This window comes from Sturnira hondurensis, unplaced genomic scaffold, assembly GCF_014824575.4.
Source record: "Sturnira hondurensis isolate 20B ecotype Veracruz unplaced genomic scaffold, ASM1482457v3 Scaffold0022566, whole genome shotgun sequence".
In the NCBI taxonomy this organism is placed as follows: domain Eukaryota; kingdom Metazoa; phylum Chordata; class Mammalia; order Chiroptera; family Phyllostomidae; genus Sturnira; species Sturnira hondurensis.
The window spans coordinates 9,639,486-9,659,067 of record NW_028095197.1 but is presented as its reverse complement, the minus strand read 5'-3'; the positions used below and the strand labels follow the sequence as shown (position 1 = coordinate 9,659,067).

At 46.3% G+C, this 19,582-nt stretch overlaps 1 pseudogene; it reads right to left on the bottom strand.

The window, feature by feature from the left end:
• Nucleotides 1-665: 665 nt before the first annotated feature.
• On the bottom strand, nt 666-1,097 carry LOC118979727 (60S ribosomal protein L31-like; annotated as a pseudogene).
• Nucleotides 1,098-19,582: the final 18,485 nt, after the last annotated feature.

Here is a 19,582-nt window from a genome sequence, read left to right as displayed (position 1 = left end):
TTTGAGCCTGCAAAGTTTCTTTTGAGAAATCAGCCAACAGTCTTATGGGACTTATCTCCCTTGTAGGTAACTCTCTGCTTTTCTCTTGCTGCTTATAAGATTCTCTTCTTATCTTTAACCTTTGGCATTTTAATTATGTTGTGTCTCAGTGTGGTCTTGTTTGGGACCCTCTGTACTTCTTGGACTTGCAGGTCTATTTCCTTCACCAAATTAGGGAAATTTTCTTTCATCATTTTTTCAGAATAAATTTTCAATTTCTGGCTTTTTCTCTTCTCCTGGCACCCCTATGATGCAAATGTGGGTGTGTTTAAAGTTGTCATACAGGCTGCTTATACTATCCTCATTTATTTGGATTCTTTTTTCTTCTTTCTGTTCTGACTGAATTTTTTTTCTTCCATGTGTTCCAAATCATTGGTTTGATTTTTGCTTCATCCACTCCACTGTTGATTCCCTGTAAATTTTTCTTTATTTCACTCAGTGTAACCTTTATTTCTGCCTGGGTCTTTTTTATACTGTTGAAGTACCCAGTGAGTTTCCTGAGCATCCTAATAACCAGTATTTTGAACTCTGCATCTGATAGATTGCTTATTGCTGTTTTGTTAGTCCTTCTCCTGGAGTTTTGTCTGTCCTTTCATTTGGGCCATATTTCTTTTGTTTCTTTCAAAGGCAGTTTTATAACTTTATTCAACAATCAGCAGTTAGTACTCATCCACATTAACTGTTTGTAGATTTTTGAAAGTGGTGACAGGTATGTAGGTGACCAATGTATAGAGCTTGTCTGGTGAATCTTCATCCTCCTTACATTTTCTGGACAACCACACCTGGATATGGTACAAGGAATTCCTTATCCCTTTGTCCCAGACAGCTTTATTGAGCCTGGTGTCAATGTGCACACCTGGAATTCCCAGCTCCTTCGTGGCAAATTTCCAGACCTCTGTAAGGGCCTGAGGGGCGGGCTCCATGGCTGCACTTGTGGATGTTGATGGTGTAGTCTCTGGTCACTACCTCATTGATAGCAGGATGGCCCTTCTTACTCTCGCCACCCTTCTTTGTGGGAGCCATTATGACGGGCCCAGGTTGAAAAGAAAGAGTGCAAGGGGTTGTCTGGGCCATCTTTCTTTGTCTCCTCATTTTGGCAGCCTCCTTGTGTTTGTTTCTGTGTATTCGGTAAAGCTGCTTTGACTCCCCATTTTGGTATAGTGTGGGCTAATATAGAAAAGCTCACTGTAAATTGGATAGGGCAGAGACTTAGGTAATCGCCTGGGTAGGGCAACCTGTGTGAACCAGGTTGATGGAGTCTCAGAAGTTATGGGAACTTATCTTCCTGGCAATGGAAACCTGGGCTGGGTGGTCTCATGTGAGGCTGGGATCCCTCCCAATTATTATCCACCACACATGGATGTGGGACTGCATGTTCTGAGTCTCCACATCTCTACCCCTCTTACCCATAAATAATTGTGACCTCTCTAATTCCTTGGTTGTCAGACTTCCATACAGTTCAATTTTCTGATGATTCTGGGTGATAGTTGTTTTGTAGTTTAGTTGTAATTTTTGCTGTGGTTGTGTGAGCAGGTGAGCTGTGTTTACCCATGCCTCCATCTTGACTGGAAGTCCCAGTATTGTTGACTACAGGTACTGTGTATAGGTTTTTGTTTGAACATCTGTTTTCATTTATTTTGGGTATATACCTAGGAGTGGAATTACTGGATCATATAGTAACTTTATGTTGAAAATTTTTTCTCTTTTTTAATTTAATTATTGTTCAAGTACAGTTTTCTGTCCCCCACTCCCATCCCAGCCCACCCCCTGTGCTCCCCACCTTCCTCCCATTTCCACCCCCCTTAGTTGTTCTCCATGTGTCCTTTATACTAGTTTCTGTATGTTGAATTTTTTTGAGGATCTACCAAACTTTTCTACAGTGGCTACATCATTTCGTATTACTACCTGTAAGGCAGGAGGATTTTAATTTCTTCATATCTTTGGCAAAACTTATTATTTTCCATCTTTTAGATGGTAGCCCTCCTAATGGGTATGAAGTACCATCTTATTGTGCCACCTTGGTTTTTAAAAGATAATTTCACTGTGTGTAGAATTCTCAATTTACAACTTTTTCTTTGGTATATAAGAGATTTCGCTCTACTGGCTTCTACCTTTTGTTGCTTTCAACAATAAATCTGCTGTCATCAATATCTTTTCCCACTGTATATAATGTGTCAGAATGCTTCCCACATTTCCTTTTTATTGTTTATTTTGAGCAATTTGATTATGATGTGCCTTAGTGAAGGAAACATGAAGTTTTCTTCATGCCATTTTTACTGTTTGAGGTGCATCGGGGCATCTTGGATCTACGTTTATAGTTTTCAACACAGTAGAAAAATTTTGACCATTATTTTTAAAATGGATTTACTGAGACACAATGTGCATGCCATGTAATTAACCCACTGAAAGTGTAATAGTAAATAATAATACAAGAATAACCTGTATTGCGTACTCACAACTGTAAACCTACTTTTGCTCCACCCTGGATTTTCCAAATCCAGTGTAGCAGGGGTACACACTTTTTTCAGTTTTAAAGATCCTGGGCTGGCCTTATTTCTATAGGCCATCCCTGTAGAAGTAACCTCTAAAAGATGTAGTAAAAACACCTCTAAAAGATGTAGGTTAGCCCTGGCTGGTGTAGCTCAGTGGATTGAGCACGGGCCTGCGAACCACACGTTCACGGTTTGATTCCCAGTCAGGGCACATGCCTGGGTTGCAGGCCAGTTCCCAGTGGGGGACACATGAGAGGCAGCCACACAGTGATGTTTCTCTCCCTCTTTCCTTCCCTTCCCCTCTCTCTGAAAATAAATAAATAAAATATTTTTTAAAAAGACATTAAAAAAGATGTATTTTAGTGACTTCTACAAATGAAATGCTTCAAAGCATATATCCCCTAAAATGGGCCAAAGAAACTTTTACATTATCTATGTGTTTCTCAAACTAAGAGTAACAATCTAATGGACCCACTTAAAAGGATAAAGATCTCATGGATACCTCCAGGATTGACATAAATATATTTTAAAGTAGTTTAAATGTGTACCAACGTACATGTGGTATAACCTCCTTATAAATAATGAAACCAAGACAAATTTACAAATTAAATACAATACTACCAAGACCATCAAAATCCAAACCAATACCTTCAATGTGATGGATTTCACTTCGTGCTGACACTCAGTGACTAGCTATTTACAACATTGCTACAGGGCTGGCCAGTTAAGGACAAGGTTCTCTGGATTCCAACGTGCCTGTGTGCGTGGGATGCCTGTGTTCTCTCACAAACTGTTTTACTAAAACTTCTGAAAGCGTACTTCTTCCAGGGCTGTGCTATTTCATCTTCAGTTAACACTTTGAAATTAGGTCTGCTTCTCTTTTCTCCTTAACTATTATAATGAAAGCACTACTTCTTGGTCCCAATCCATCATCAAAGTGCAGATGTCGACAGTGTGGTGGTTGACTCATGTGCCAATTTGACTGGGCCACGGGGTGCCCAGATATTTGATCAAGTATCACTCGGATGTTTCTGTGAGGGTGTTTTGGGTGAGATTCACATTTAAATCTTTCGACAGAATAGAGCAGATTTCCCTCCCTCATGTGGATGGGCCTCATCCCAACAGTTGAAGACTTGCATAAAATAAACAGGCCAATACTTCCACAAGTAAGAGAGAATTCTTCCTGCCTGACTGCTTTTGAACTGGGACATGGTGGGTTGGTTTTTTTTTTCTGGATCTCGAAGTCTGTTGGCCCTTGGACAGGAGCTATACCTCCAACACTCCTGGTTCTCAGGTCTTTGGACTCGGACTGGAACTAACCCATTGGCTCTCGTGAATCTCCCGCTTACTGACTTATCCTGCAGGTATCTGCAGAACCCTGACTAACACAGGCACTGACACCACTGGCAACAGTTAGGGATGAAGGATGATTTTTTAGTAATAAGTATGTCATATGCAATATCTGGGATATAGTTATAGTAAACGTTATTTGTTGTTTATCTGAAATTCAAGTTTAACTGTGAGTCCTGAATTTTGTCTAGTAACCCTAGCTCTAGATTATACAGAATATGATTTTATTATTCAGATAATCATCAAGACAGAAATTAAAATTCTCCCTGAAAACCCGAGGGTGGATCTGCAGACTACAGCTGAGGAACCGCCCTGGTGTTTCCATGAACTGCACTTTGCCCGTTGCCCTCCATCTACATTTCACTTTGACCTTCTCTACCGCCCCCACCCCGTTTTGGTGTGGTTTCTCCAACGGTGAACGGCAGTTGTGGCGAGAAACCTAAAGAACTGGCTCTTTTGATCCTAACGGTGCTGCTGAAGCCGCTGTGGAAAGGCTTGATCTTAGGGCTCAGAGGTTTATTGTTGAGGCTTTCCAAACCTGGACGGGTGCTGTGTAAGATCTGATGAGAGGGCAGGTATGGGGAGAAGAGCTTCACACCCAGCCGGGGTCCCCTTTCCAAGGCTGGCCCCAGTCCTTCATTGCTGCCTGCACAGTGAAGTTCACTCTCCTTGGCTTGGCCCTAAGAGCTTTTGCCACATGGCCCCATTGACCTCTCCAGCCTCACCTCCCCCTTCAACAAACCCAGCTATGGGACCCGTCTGCTTTTACTGGGGTGCAGCACTTCTTTCCTGCCTCCAGACTTTGCCTTATGCTGTCTCTTTGCCCTGGCTGCCCTTTCCCCAAAGTTTTACCCCTCAGATCTTCTCGGTCTCCAAGGGTCGGGTCTAATGTCACCTCCCAGGAAGGTGATGGCACTCTTCCTGTCCCCAGCTGCGCCCCCCACAGCCCATCTCTGGCCCTTCCCGTGGCCCTGTCGAATGTACTTTACTAGGCTTGGGACCTGTTGCTCTAAAACCCTGAGGAAAGCTATGCTCGGCTTGCTCCGCCCCAGTCAGTGCTTAACACAACGTCTTACACAGGGAAGGTGCTCAGTACATTGTGTGGAGTGGTGAGAACAGAAGGTGTGGGGAGCCCACTCCCCACATGCTCCTGGTTACTGAGCAGTGACCATCTCATGCTGAGCCTGGACTCAATGGAAGGGGACCACTGAGGCTGCTGTCCATTTTCTCATCTGGCACTGGGGCTAAGGGCTAACAGCAAAGGAGGGAGCACAACTTCACTCTGACTGGAGGAGAGTTAAGGTCCTTTCACCTTCCAGGTCCTAGGAGGAGACAAGATGCCATGTTTGCTCAGCCACCATCACTCCAGGGCCCAAACCATGTAGCTCCCCCACCTCGTTCCCCCTCCCCCCCCCAGCACAGTACCTCTGAATGGAGGAGCAGATGATAGGGAGGTCTGTTGATGGTGGAAGATTTTTCAAAGTATTTTTGATTATGCAGAGTTTTTGCCTTCTATGCTGAGTTTAGCCCCCAACTCCAATGTCAGTTTTGTCCACCTCAGCACCAGTACCTGGTATAGTGCTTGGATCCTCAAACATTAGGATTAGGAGGACCCTTAACAACATTAGAGTCCATCCACATTTTATGGAGAAATAAATAGTAGTGATAACCATTTATCAAGAGCTAACTCCATGCTACACATGTTGAGCACTTTACATACATTATCTAATTTTGTCTTTTTTAGCAATGTGAGCTGAAAGCATATCTACTTTTTTTAGATTATGAAAAACTGTACAAAGTGCTAGCTAGCATTGTTTCTTTCATCAGGTAGCAGTCTTGGATAATATATTCAAGGAAGAACAGGGGGTCCGACTTGATGCAGCCTATATCCTTTGAGTACTATTGGAAACTGGTGGCCCATATACAGGTCGAATTTCCAGATCCGCAGTGTCAGTGTGAGCAGATGCTGAAAGGGTGTGAACTCTGCCTGAATTTTCTCTGGTGGTTCCAGTAGAGCTGCCTGTGACCCATCCTGCTTTCAGGGGTGCAACAGGGCAGAAGGTCGCACAGCTGGTGACTTGCAGAACCGGGTGTGTCCAGAACGCACTGGCTGACCTTGTTCTACACTGCTTCTCATTGCATCTGGAGGAAATAGGCAGAAATTTGCCCCGGTCCCCTAGCCCCTCAGGCAGGGTGGCCACTTCATCCAGAGGCGCCTCCCTTCCTGAGCCTTCCAAAATACCTGGCTGCAAGGACACCACGAAGAGGAAAAAAATGTCAAGTGCATTCTAAGAACCACCTCCATTCTCTCGCTGTGTAGGGACGGAGCACGCACTCAAAGACCCAGCCAGGAAGAAAGATTTGATCTCCTGGGCAGGATCCACCTTGCGTGGCGACGCCTTCTTGAGTCGAAGCTCTGGTATGAGGTAAGACTTGTTTAGAGCAGTTAAAAGCAGCAATCCCCATTGTGTCGAGTGGTGACAGTATAATCCTCCTTAACGATTTTGTTCCCTCTCCAAATTCCCCTCCATTATGCATCCTCAAAAAGGGACTTCAGACGCCTCTTTGGGTTTCTAGCTCTACAAGTGGAGGGGCATTTGGTGAGAGGGGGAGAGGCAAAGACTGTCTCTCTTGCCCTCACGTCACTCTTCGATGCACGACTGGAAATAACCGTCCCCCCCCAGCCCCGCCCCAAGCGTTTTCGCTAGAGCTATTATTTCTTAAAAACTTTTAAATGAAAATTGAACTGTATGCAAAAATAGAAATATTGGTTTACTAAATCTCACATCCTCATCATATATCTTTAATAATATCAACATATGACCAGTCTTGCTTCATGTACACCCTATCCACTCCTAGCCCATTGCCACTGGATTATTTTGAAGGAAATCCCAGATGTGTCTGGAATACATGTATTTTTTGTCTGTAGAAGATAGAATCTCCTTTAGAAAATAACATTTATTTATTTCTACAGAGAGAGGAAAGGAGAGAGAAAGAGAGAGAGACACATCGATGTGAGAGATAAACATCAATGAATTGCCTCTTGTACACACTCTGTCTTGACCAGGGACTGAACCTACAACCCTGATCGGGAATCAAACCAGTGACCTTTCTCTTTGCAGGACAATGCTCAACCCACTGAGCCACATTGGTCAGGGCTAGAAAAAGGCTCGTTTAAATATTATCTATAGTATTCTATCACATCTAAACATTTAAAATGACTTCAAGTATCCAGTCAGTGTTCACATTCATTCATATATATATAAAAGAATCGAGAGATAGTCTAATTCTACACCTTGAATTTGGTTAATATATCATCTCCTAAGTCTCTTTTAGTCAATGTGTCCCCCCTTTTTTTCTATTTTTTAAAAAATTTATATTTGGAAGGAACTTAGTTGTTTGTCCTGTAGTTTTCCATGTTTGGGATTTTGCTGATCACACCCCTAGGGGATAATGATGTACAAATGTCTCTCTGATCCCCGGGATGGAATCTAAAAGTGCTGTCAAGTTCAGGTTTGATTTGGGGGCAAGAAAGTTTCAGAGTGGGTGCCCCATACTTCCTGTTGCCTCACATCAAGAGTACATAATATCTCGTTTTCTTTCATTTTGGCTTATTGAGATATTGATCATTGGGTTGAGGTGTTTTCAGCCTGATCCATTAGTTATAATGTTCCTCGCTGGCCTTTTGCCTAAGGACTTGCCTCACACAGTGGTTATCAATGACTAAACATTACATCAGCAGGAGTTTTAATGATATTCTAATTGTGATATTCCGTCTTTATATGTTCACTGTAATTCTTCTATAAAGAAAAGCTTAAGCCCTGGCTGGTGTAGCTCAGCGGATTGAGCGCAGGCCTGCGAACCACACGATCGAGGTTCAATTCCCATCAGGGCACAACTGGCCTGGGTTGCAGGCCAGTTCCCGGCAGGGGACACATGAGAGGCAACCACACATTGTTTCTCTCCCTCTCTCCTTCCCTTCCCCTCTAAAGATAAATGAGTAAAATATTTTTTTTAAAAAAGAAAAGCTTGAGCTCATCGACTCTGGTTACTCTGAAGTGAAGTTCATAAGGGACAGGCAGGGTGGAGACTTGATTCTTCATCCTTACTTGCCTGTGCTGGTTATGTATTGCTGCATGTTAGATGAACCCCAAACTTAGTGGCTTAAAAAATAACCATTTTATTCTGTCTCGTAATTTGGCGGGTTAGAAATTTGGGCCAAGATCAGCTGAGCGATTCTCCTTCAGTCAGCATTCACCGAGGTCCCTGCTGGAGGATCCAGGACAGCTTTGCTCGTATGTAGGACGTTTTAGTGGGAATGGCTGGAAGGCTGAGCTGTGGTTTATGTGTGTAAACCAGCTTAGAAGTTATAAATAGCTTTCACAGTTATTTTTTCATTAGATCCTATGTTTAACTGTAAGGGTAGACTGGGAAGGAGTTATTATGACTGTTTCACAGATGAAAACAATGAGGCTCAGAGGCGTTAAGTGCGTAGTGACCTAACTAGTTAATGGCAGATCTGAGTAGAATCGAGGCTAAGTCTAAATGTGATTGTTCCTGCATTTATTTAAAAAGTTGTTAGTGGTGACTTATCACATCTCAGGTAATAGTCTAAGGAACTGGAGAAGCAGTCATAAATAAGCACCTTCCCTCCTTAGGGAGGGAAGCTTAGGAAAGTTAAATGTGCATCTAATAGGAAAGAAGAACCTCTGCCATATAAATGAGGAAGCGCAGGAGACCTAAACTACCCAGAGAACAGATACTCAGCCTAGCCTGGAGGGGCAGGATTCAAGGTAGGCTTCCTGGAAGAGGTCAAGATTAAGTGATTAATGAGCTACTTCGGCTTCGTGGGATGGCACAAGATTTATGTAGGCCCAGGGGTTTGTCCAGAGGTGAGGAGGAGCACATAGGTAGCCGTGACCGGCTTCGGTTGGATGTGGGAGGGGAGGTGGGGGAATTCATTAAGGATGATGCTTAGGTTTCTGGCCTGAGCCACTGGGAGGAGGGGGTGCTACTCACCGAGACGAGGAATAGAGGAGGAAGAACAGGTTTGAGAACGGTGTGTGGTGGGGGGGCAGGGGACGACTGTCAAGCTCCATAAATCCTCGGGTAAATAAGAACCTTCCCTTTCCCTAGAGAAATCTATAGTCCAAGGAGGGAAGCAGTGACATGAACAAATAATTGTGAAAAGTGAGAGGTGCCAAGTGGTAGACTCTGCACGAGGTTCTGGGACTAAATCTGCCCGGTAGGAAGAAAGAGCCATCTGAGGAGGTTTCCCAGAGTTGGTGGTAAAAATGTAAAGGCAGGATAGTTCCAAGTAGAAGAGGTGTGGTCTCACCTATAAATGGAACCTAATCAACAAAACAAACAAGTAAGCAAAATATAACCAGAGACATCGAAATGAAGAACAAATAACAGTAACCAGAGGGGAAGGGGGAGGGGATAATGGGGGAAGGGGGGAGGGTTTTCAAGAACATGGACAAAGGACACATGGACAAAACCAAAGAGGGGTAGGATCAAAGGCGGGGAGTGGGGATGGCTGGGGTGGAGATGGTGCAGGTAAAATGGAGACAACTATACTGAACAACAATTAAATTAAAAAAAAAGAGGTGTGAGGGAGCTGCTGAGTTCCGGAGCTGGCACCCTGGAGTTCTGTTTGGCAAGGTGCGGGGTGCGAGTGAGTGCCATTCCTTGGATCTGGAGAGGCTGGCAAGGGATTGAACGGTGCTGACTTTATCTCACTGGTGAAGGGCTGGGATTGAAGAATGTAAGTTACACAGGGGCAGATCACTGAACAGCGCCTTGCACTAGGAGGCACTCATGAAATTTTGTTGAATAATTGATTGGTTGATGGTATCGAAATCTTTGCCTTTTCTTCCATGTTGTTGGGAATATCCCAGCACCATCTATTTCTTTTTTTTTTTAAGATTGTATTTAATTTTAGAGAGGGGAAGGGAGGGAGAAAGAGAGGGAGAGAAACACAGTGTGTGGTTGCCTCTCAAGTGCCCCCTACTGGGGACCTGGCCCACAACCCAGGCATGTGCCCTGGACTGGGAATCAAACTGGGTGACCCTTTGGCTCACAAGCCAGCATTCAATTCACTGAGCCACACCAGCCAGAGCTATTTCTTTTGATCGTATGCATTTTATAATAAGAATAAGAGAAAATTCATCTGCCACATTCAAAGCAGATTTTATTTGTTTGTTTATTCCTTCTTAAGCTAATGACCAATAATTAATTGATTGCTTGATTGGAGAGGGAGAGAAAGAAACATTGATTTATTGTTCCATTTATTTATTTCTAATTTTTTAAAAGAAAAATTAATGTGTAAGTGGCTTTTGTAGGTCTACAAATTTTCCCCACAAGGGTTGAATGTCATGAAAAAATTGAAAAATGCAAAGAAAGACATGGATCATTTTGAAAATATGAATAAATGCTAAAGCATTTTAGTATTGTTTTCATTAACTTTAGGAAGTTGGAAAAGGCCAGAAAACTAAACTAAATATGAACATTTTCTAGATATTTTAAAACTGGATATTATATCCTGAGCCAGTAATTGGAAACAAGTGTTTTCAGATGTCAACATTGCTGGGGTGATGAAAAATGCTTCACAACTAATCAAAAGTCATCTAATGGTAAAAGGGAAGGGAGATGGCTCTGACTCCTGGTCCACCCTATCATTGCACACGGGGAAACGGGCCCAGAAAGGGAAGGGGGCTCATCTAAGGTCACACAGCAAGTGAGAGCCAAGAATACCATCCAAATGTATTGCTCAATGCGGAGGTGGCCGTCTAGAACTCCTTCTGCCAGTTCAGGACACAGAATTCATCCTGTAGCCATAGGTGGGCACGTGGTGCCGGCTGAGCCAACAAATGTATAACGCCTTACTCCCTTTGATTTTAGTCAGTGGTTCTGGGGATGATTATGTGGCCCAAGCGTGACCAGCCAGAATCCTCTGGGATTTGTGATAGTGGATCTGGGAAAGGAAAGGACCTTTTAAGCCTCTCTGGTTATAAAGCAGTGAGGACATGAGCTCACAGCCAGGGTGGCTAGTCCTGTGTCACATGGGAAGAATGACAGAAGGAAGACAGAGGGAGAGGTACCCCAGATGGGATTTGAATGACTTATTCTAGTTGCAAAGGTGTGCATACCCTGAGGGGTTTTTTGAGCTCTTACATATTTTTAATAGCAATGATAATGTCCTTCCAATAGCCACCCTGTTCTTTTATTATTTTCCCTCTTCTCTTCCTTAAACAATTTGGAATTGGGGTCCTGTCACTTGTAGCCAGAGAGTCAAGCCCAGGGTTTCTCAACAGCAGCAGTTCGACATTTTGGACCAGACAACCCTGTGGCAGGAGGGGTTTCTCTGTGCACTGCAGGATATTTGGCAGCAGCCCTGGCCTCTGCCCCTCTAGATGCCAGGAGCAGCCGACCCCAATTGTGACAACCAAAAAATGTCTCCAGACATTGCCAAATTGTCCCTGAGGGGTGGGGACAAAGTTGCCATGGTTGAGAACCGCTGGTCTTGTCTAATATACAGGGTGACTCTTAACGACAAAGATTTGGGACTACCAAATCAAGCAGAAAGGATCCAGGAAGTGATACTACAAAGAGGTGTTGGTACATGCAGAAGTTGGCTCTCTCATAGCTGTTGGAACAATAACAAATGCCACAAAATGATTTGGGATTTTACCCATGACACAGGCGATAATGCTGTACCTAAGAATTCCCACGCATCTCACGAAATGGTGAGACACAGCACTACCAATTAGTTTTATATCTGTTGTTTTAGATCTTGGAGGTTTGGGTTCAGTGAACTTTGACTGGGTGTCTCCAGAACGCTCACCACGTGTTCCCCTGAAGCAGACATTCAGGTAGCCAAATCTTGCTACAATTAAACTAACAATAAGATTCATTGCACAATGGTGTCAGCATGAGATCAGTAAAACCCACGGAGAATCAGCTTCATGTTTGTCAGAACTGTTTTGAGGAAGTGCTCTCCGGAGGAGACGTGACGAGGAATGGAGTGCTAGCACAGGAAGCAAGAGGGCTACACGTGAGCTCGACGCTGCCACCATTGCTGTGCGACATTGTGCACATGTCTGCCTCTCTCTGGGCTTCAGTTTGCTTCTCTGTGTAATGAGGGTTTGGATCAGACAGATGCTGCGGAGCTTTCCCATGCTGACCTTCAGGGACTCTTGTAGGAAGATGCTCTGTCATGTCTATCTCAGATTACCTATTCTCAATGCAGGACCTGGTGCAGCACCGGAAACCAAGTAGGTACTAAGCAAATGCTTATTAAATGCACAGATAAATGATTTGCTTAGAGATAAATGAAGTAACATCCCAACTTCCACAGATGCATAGACTTGGACAGGATCTTGGAACTGAAAGGGATCTCGAAGCTTATTTAGTCTAGCTTCCTAACCAAAGCTGGAACCCTCTCTACCTTCTTTCTGACAGGTGAACATACAGTTTCTGTTTAAATACTTCTGATGACAGCCCAGGTTCAACCCTCTGGCTCAGTGGGTTGAGTGCTGGCCTGTGAACCAAAAGGTCACTGGTTCGATTCCCAGTCAGGGCACATGCCTGAGTTGCAAGCCTGGTCCCCAGTTGGAGGTGTGCAAGAGGCAACCACACACTGACATTACTTTCTCCCTCCCTTCCCCTCTCTCTAAAAATAAAGAAACAAGATCTTAAAAAAAATACTTCTGATGACAAGGAACTCACTATCTTGTAGGGACAGCCAGTTCCACTTTTGAATAGCTTAGATATGAAAAGTTCTTTTTTTAATCTGGAACCTAAATTAGCCTCCTTGTAGCTGTCACTTGCTTCTAGTTTTATTTTTTAATTACTTTGTATTTTAATTCAAGAATAAATGCATATAACTCAAAAAGTCAAATAATCCCAAATATCTTGTTTATAATGAGACAGCTCTCTTCCTCACCCTTCGTTACTCCCCGTCCCACTGGGCCACTTCCTCCAGGCAGCCCTTCTGTACTCCTGAGCTGTTTTTTCTGCTGCCCCTGGCTGCATTTCTAACTAAGAGGCTTAAACTGTTGTTTCTAGGTTTATCCATTTTAGACATTATCCACTGATTTCCCATTTTTATAGAGGAGGGTGTACCCTGTTTAACGCTCCTTCCCCAGCTTTCTCTCCCCAGATTCTCTCCCTTCTACTATCACATGCTCGGTTCAGTCGGCGTTCAGTGTTCTCGTCAGTGTGGTTGTGTAAGCAGTGTCCAACGCTGAGCCTGCTACAATGCCATATTACCTTCTTGTACTTCTTTCTGTGTCTCCCGGAATAATTGCTTTGATCAGTTCTCTTTGTCCTTTCCCCTAATTATCCCCAAATGTTTCAACTAAATTGTAAAACACTTAATACAACATTATTAAAAAGGTTTCATTTTTTATCAGTTATACCTACACTAGTTTGAAGAGTCAAATAACTCTGTAACACATGACAATGATAAGCCCCTGAATTTGTGCCACAGTGTGTATTTCAGAAAGCACCTTCACCTAACTTTGAACAACAGATGTGGCTCCAGGCTGTTATGTTTTGGTAACAGGCTAAGAAATGGAAGCCCAGAGAGGAGAAGTGACCTGCCGAAGGCCACACAGCAAAGGCCGCAGGAGCAGAGCCTTTCACGCAGCGCAGCATTTTCCCAGCCACACTCATGTCTGGAAGCATTACTTGGAGTCCAGATTGGTCGATGGTATAGTGTCCTCTACAGATAAGGGGCTCTGGAGATGCGACTTACTGTTCACAGACTGGAATAAATCGCTCCTGTGCAAAGCAGGGCACAGCAACTGGCAGGACTGAGCGGGGTTGGCAGCCATCCGAGGCCTTGACGTGAAAGGTGAGAATATCTCCACGCCCTATAATCCCACAAACAGGGTCTCTATTTTTTAAGATCCCTAAGCAGTATTACACAAACCCTCCAGGGGCTTTTAAACTTGACACGCAGGCAGGTAAGCAGGGGCAGGTGGGTAATCTCGCCTGTCCTGTTCCCCCCTTGCCAGCAGAGAAGAGCATCACTTAATCCCCACAAGGCAGATCTCTTCTAGCTCCTGTTGGGAACCAGAAGGGAAGGAGTGAGGAATGGCCCCAGGCCTGAAGTCTGATCATTCTTGTTTTGCAGAAGTTAGCTCTACAATGTAAGAAAAGAACCTGTGTTTAGAAACAAGCAGAACAGCCCCTGCACAGGTAGGACTGGGGAGAGGGCCCCTTTGACTCATGGCTGAGGGGCTGTGGAGACCAGCTCCCAAGCCCCGTGGAGGTCGGAGGATGCTGTATCTCAGTTGTTTTTTCCTGAAATGAGGCAGGGAGGTTTTGTCCAGGGAAGAGGGACATGATGCTCTCCAGCGTAGCCCCAAATATTCCCGACTCTCTTCCTCAGCCCTAGTCTCCAAGTTCTCCTCAGCTCTTTAAGGCCCAAGGTCTCATAATTTACAACTACACACAAGCCTTTGGAACAGCACCAGGAGTGATTCAGCGGCAGCTGAGATGGACAGACTGCCTGCTGTGGGGACTCACACCCAGAGCGTCCTGGAGCAGGTGTGTGGGGCCTAGAGAGGGACACAGGGAAGTGACAGAGGCCCTCAGCCCACTTCCCTGACCCTGGAGTCCGTAGTTCCATTTGGGTTGGGGAAAGCTGGTGGCACAGACTGCCAAGCCCTGGAGTTAGAAGAAATCTTTGTGACATCTCATTTAAAAGAGAAGAATTTGAAGTTTAGTCTCCATCCAGTGTTTTGGTGCCACGGTTGCTGAGAGTGATAGCAGTAATTGGGTGCTTATTATATGCCATGCAAAGAACAAACCACACTGCATCCATGAACTCATTTAATCATCCTAGTAACTCTATGAAGGGTACCGTTATTTCTTACATTTTGGAGATAAGCAAACTGGGGCTCCGAGGGGTGAAGTAATTTGCCAAAGCCCTGGGGACTAGAAAGAGGCAGAGGCAGGACTTGATCCAAGGCCTCTCTGCCCACAGAGCCTGTGCAGGCACTCAGTGGGATATCAGGTAGGACAGTAGTTTGTATATAAATTGGAGTTTCGCATCTTCTGTTCCTGTGGTCATGTCTCTCAACACTGAGGAAAAACTGGGGAGGCTGAGGTGGAGCAGGGATCCCCAAGGCCTTGGGTCTCAGCCTCTGAACTGCCCTGCTGCGTGACCTGAGACAAGTATCTTCCTTCCCCTCTCTGGCCCCCGATTTCTTTCTTCTTGGGGGCAATGTGATGAAAGTGCATTCTACGCTGCAGACAGGGATGGTCATGTGTTGTGGACATGTTTCCATCCATCCCTGGGTGGCAAAGGGGAAAAAGGCCACCAGAGGAGATTCTGGGCCGTGGCACAGAGCCTGGCCTCCCCAGAGGCTGGGCGGCTTCTAGCCCCAGCCAGGCGAATGCAAAACCTGGGCTTTTGTTTGACTTGGCTTCTTGTACCTTGTTTAGTCTGCAGAGCAGGGAGCTTATCCTCCTGCCTTTGTCACAGGCCATTAGTACATACATAATCCCCGGGGGTTTACTGCTGGCTGCTTTCTCTAGGAATTCGGGGAGGGCGACAGAGGGAGCGCAGCTCTTGGGAGCCATTGCCTCCCAGCCCCCATCAGAGCAGCCTCAGCTGGGCACCCAGGCACTGTGTGCTGCTGGTCTGCGCTCCCGGCTGTGTGACCCGGGCTGGTCTCTCTCCCCCCTTCTCTGGGCCACCGTCTGCCCGTCTGTCCTTACAGGAGAGATCTGGCCCCGCTGCCCTCCAAGGTGCCTCAACTCCATGAGAGTCTGAAATGCATTCCTGTGTGGTTTCTCTCCTTCTAAGCCTCCTTCCTCCCTCTGCTGCCCCTTCCCCCAGTGCTGGGACAGGTAGTAGGTCTTTTTACTGATCTCATCTCTGCTCTGAGCGTGGGGCCGATCCCTCTCTCGTTCAGCCTCCTGCTTGTACATTGGGGATAATGATACCTGACAACTTACCCTGCTGCCACAGGGATTAACTAATTAGTGCGTATTGAAGGATGGAGGAACACAGCAAGCACTCTCTTCCCAAAGGATGAATTTTCTCCTCTGAGTTCCTGCTACTGTCCTCACAATCTCAAAGAACGGATCAGAAAGTCCTGAGGATTCTGACTTCCAGCCTTCCCACCTGACTGATGAAGAAGTGGAGGCCAGGGTGGGTCAGCAGTAGCCTAGGGTCATGCATCGGTTTGCAGCCAAGATGGGACCAGAACTCAGGGCTCTGGACTTTGGTCGAGTGCCCCTCTGCTACACTGTGCCCAGTGTCATGGTTCAGGTCTGTGGCAGTGGTCTCTGTGTGCAGGGGTGGGAGATACACCCTGGCTCATAGCTTGGTGTTAGGGAACAAAATTTTGCTTCAGGCAGACCTGGGTGCCAGTTCTGGTCTTAACTTTATGAGTGACCTTGGGTGTGTCACCCCTGTTTACTGCTTAATTGTCAATTTCTTCATCTGCAAATGGGAAAAAATGACCTTGAAAGTTACTGTGAGGATCGGCCCAGGGGGAAACAGTGGTAATTGTGTGGTTATAATGTTTTTATTGACAGCCAGAGCTCACCAGAGAGCTGCTCAGTGGTGCTGCAGGACCAGGTGCCCTGCGGCTGCACCCTGCCTAGGGGCACCTCACTTCATCCTCGCCCCGAGGCAGCATGGGAGGTGTTGTTACCCCATTCGACAGAGTTGCACATGGAGCCTCAGAGAGGAAAATGACTTGCCCAAAGCCATGTTTGCTTTGGGAGTGAGATGACCTCATTTTTAGTCTCTTGGCCTGAGCAGAGTCTGCAAGCTAACTGGCCTCGGTGTTGCACGGGCGTTTTCCTGGCTGTATCACATCCCTTCTGAGGTCTCAGGAGGGGGAAGTTACGAGAAGGCTGATTTGACTAAGTGTAAGAAGAGCTTTCCAGCAGAGCTCTCTCAGATGGAGTGCACTGTCGCAGGGAATGGTGGTGATGTCCACATCACAGGGGGCACGTTAGCAGAAGCTGGATATTGTTGGCATGATCAGTGCATCAGATAGCAGGTGTTAAGTCCCTTCAGTGAGGGGTGACGTGCCACTGGAGGAAAAGAAGGGACTGGAGTCTAACTGAGGTTTGATCCAGGTTCCAACACTTGCCATGTTGGGCAAGAGTCTCCGCCCCTCTGAGCTTGGTTTCCTCACCTGTAAAGAGAAAATCGTGATCTCTATCCTGCTTACCTTCCGGGACTGTAGTGACGGGTCAGAGACAGGTGGACTGCGGCTGTGTGGGAGTGAAAGCAGCCCCTCAGTCAGCTGGCACTCAGAGACTGCCTGAGAAGGATGCAGTGGGCGTTCTGCGCAGGAAAGGGCCTTCCCACTGCGGGAACAGCATTGGCCAAGGCTTGAAGGCAAGAAAGAGCACATCGTATCTGGAGAGTGAGGGCTGACGCGAGGCTGGAGGAGGGCTAGCAGCAGGATCAAATCTCGGGTTCCCTGCTCCATTGCCCATGGAGTTCCCACTGAGCTGACTGGGAGAGGCCTTTCCATACAACCTGCTCAGCACCATTCAGGACACATGTGGGATGACTTTGAAGGATCTCCTCTCCATGCCTTAGTCAGAGTATTGTCTCCCTGCCTTGCCTTCACTGGTGGGCTCGGGTCCTGATGCCCTCCTTTGGCATACCCTTCTTGTCTCCAGCCTTCCTGCCAAAAGCCTGCCCGTGACTCAGGCTTTAGCCCTGCTGGGCTGGGCTGCCTCCTCATTTCACAGGTCCTGGGCTGACAGCCAGATTGACTTCCTGACTGGCATTCCTGCCTCCAGCCTCACCTTGGTCCATTTCAACCCCCCACACAAGTCATGGGAGCCTTCCTTAAAGTGACCAGAAGAGCAGACACCAATGCCTAAAGGTCGGCTCTGGACAAGGTGTGTGCATGTCCTCACTAAACACCATCCTCTTCCGGACACCAGTGGGAAGAAATGTTCTGCCTAAGGCTTTGATGTGGCCCAAGTGTAAGGAAAGCTCCAGCCAGGGTGGCCATGGATCTAGTGCGATGCACACGGTTAGCTGCCTGCCCAGTGCCCCTCTCCCCTTGTTTCTTCTATCAGAGCCCTACTGTGACCAAGGGAGCCCCATCATACACAGCCACAGCCATCTGCCTCTGGGGGACCCTGACCCACCCCCAACTTCAGAGATGAGCCCAACTGGTTCAAGGTCAATTCCATTTCACTTGCCCTTGTCCCTGCCCCAGCTCATTGGTCGAGGAAAGGCATGAGATTCGATTTTGGCCCGTGAAGCACAGGAGGCACCTGTTGGAGACTTTGGGAGAACATGTCCTTGCCTCACCCCTGAGAAAGCACGATGGTAAGAGCTGGTCCTTCTGCTTCTTCAGACTGATGTCGTGTGGATGACTTCGTGTGAATGTGACATCTGAAGTCGCCATAATCATGTCCTTTCTAGGCAGAATGGGGAGCTTGGAAGAACCTTGGACACCATTGAACCCCTGAATCAGCCACCCCTGAAGGCCATCTCACTTCTAGAATTTCTGCTCTGTGAGACAATACGCTTTTGTTATTTGCAGCTGAAAGTTTCTTCACCAATGTCATTGGTGACATTGGATGTCACCAATGCATTGAGATGAGGTGTGTGTCCCAGCTCTCTTTCAGTTTCAAGTGACAGAAACTCACTCCAACTGGTCTGAGCAAAAAGAGGGATGTACTGCTGTGCATGATAATACAAGGTGGGTCTTCTTATGGGTGGGTGAACCCATGCAGATTATGTGGATTTTGGATAGATGCTTTTCTTCTGGTAGCTGAGAGCCTGTGCTGGCTTTGAGTGTTGCTTAGCTTTGGAAAAGTGTGTGTGTGTTCCAAACGTGACCATTTGGAAGACTATGGGAAAATGAGCAGGCCTTTTTAGCGCACACTGGTGGAGACACATTGACGAGGACCTTCTTTGGAGTGCCTACGCCCACCCCCGCTGTTCTGCAGGGCCCCGCGTGGTTCTGGACTCAGACTTTGGGAGTGAAACCGCTGCAGGGCTATTGTGTACTGTGGGTCCCCTTGACTTTGGGTTAGACCCATCCCTGCGATCAGGGCTGAGCTTTTCCTAACTGGAGGAGTTCCTCTGGTGAAAACTGACAAAAGAGTTCCTCTGTCAGAGAAAGGAAAGGGAAGGGGTCTACAAGATAAGAAACATGAGGACACCCGCTGTGGAGGGTTGATCGTTGTTTCAGACTCTCGGGAGAGTTGGAGTCCACTTTCGTGGCTGCGTTTCTGTTGCTCTCTGACCTGCAGGAGAGGCCCTGTGGGTGTAGCTGTTGAGAATGGGCCTGGGTCAGCGGGTGGCCTTTCCCACAGCTCCCACATGGTGAGGCCCTGCTGCGGTAGCTGCATCACATGGCAGAGACTAGAGCAAAGCAACGAGAGCCCAATGAGGAGCTGAGAGCGGTGGACAACTGAGATCCTCTGAGGTCCATTCCTTAGTCCCAGTAGGTATCTAAGTATTTCCCTTTTGGCCCCAAAGTCAGGTTAAGATGGGACTTGAGGAATGAGATACCACTTCATATTGGTAAGAATGGCCATCGTAGACAAAGCAGCAAACAAGTGTTAGAAAGGTTGTGGAGAAAGGGAACCCTAGTTCACTGTTGGTGGGATTACAGACTGTTACAACCACTATGGAAAACAGTATGGAATTTTCTCAGAAAACTAGAAATGGATTTGCCTTTTGACCTGGC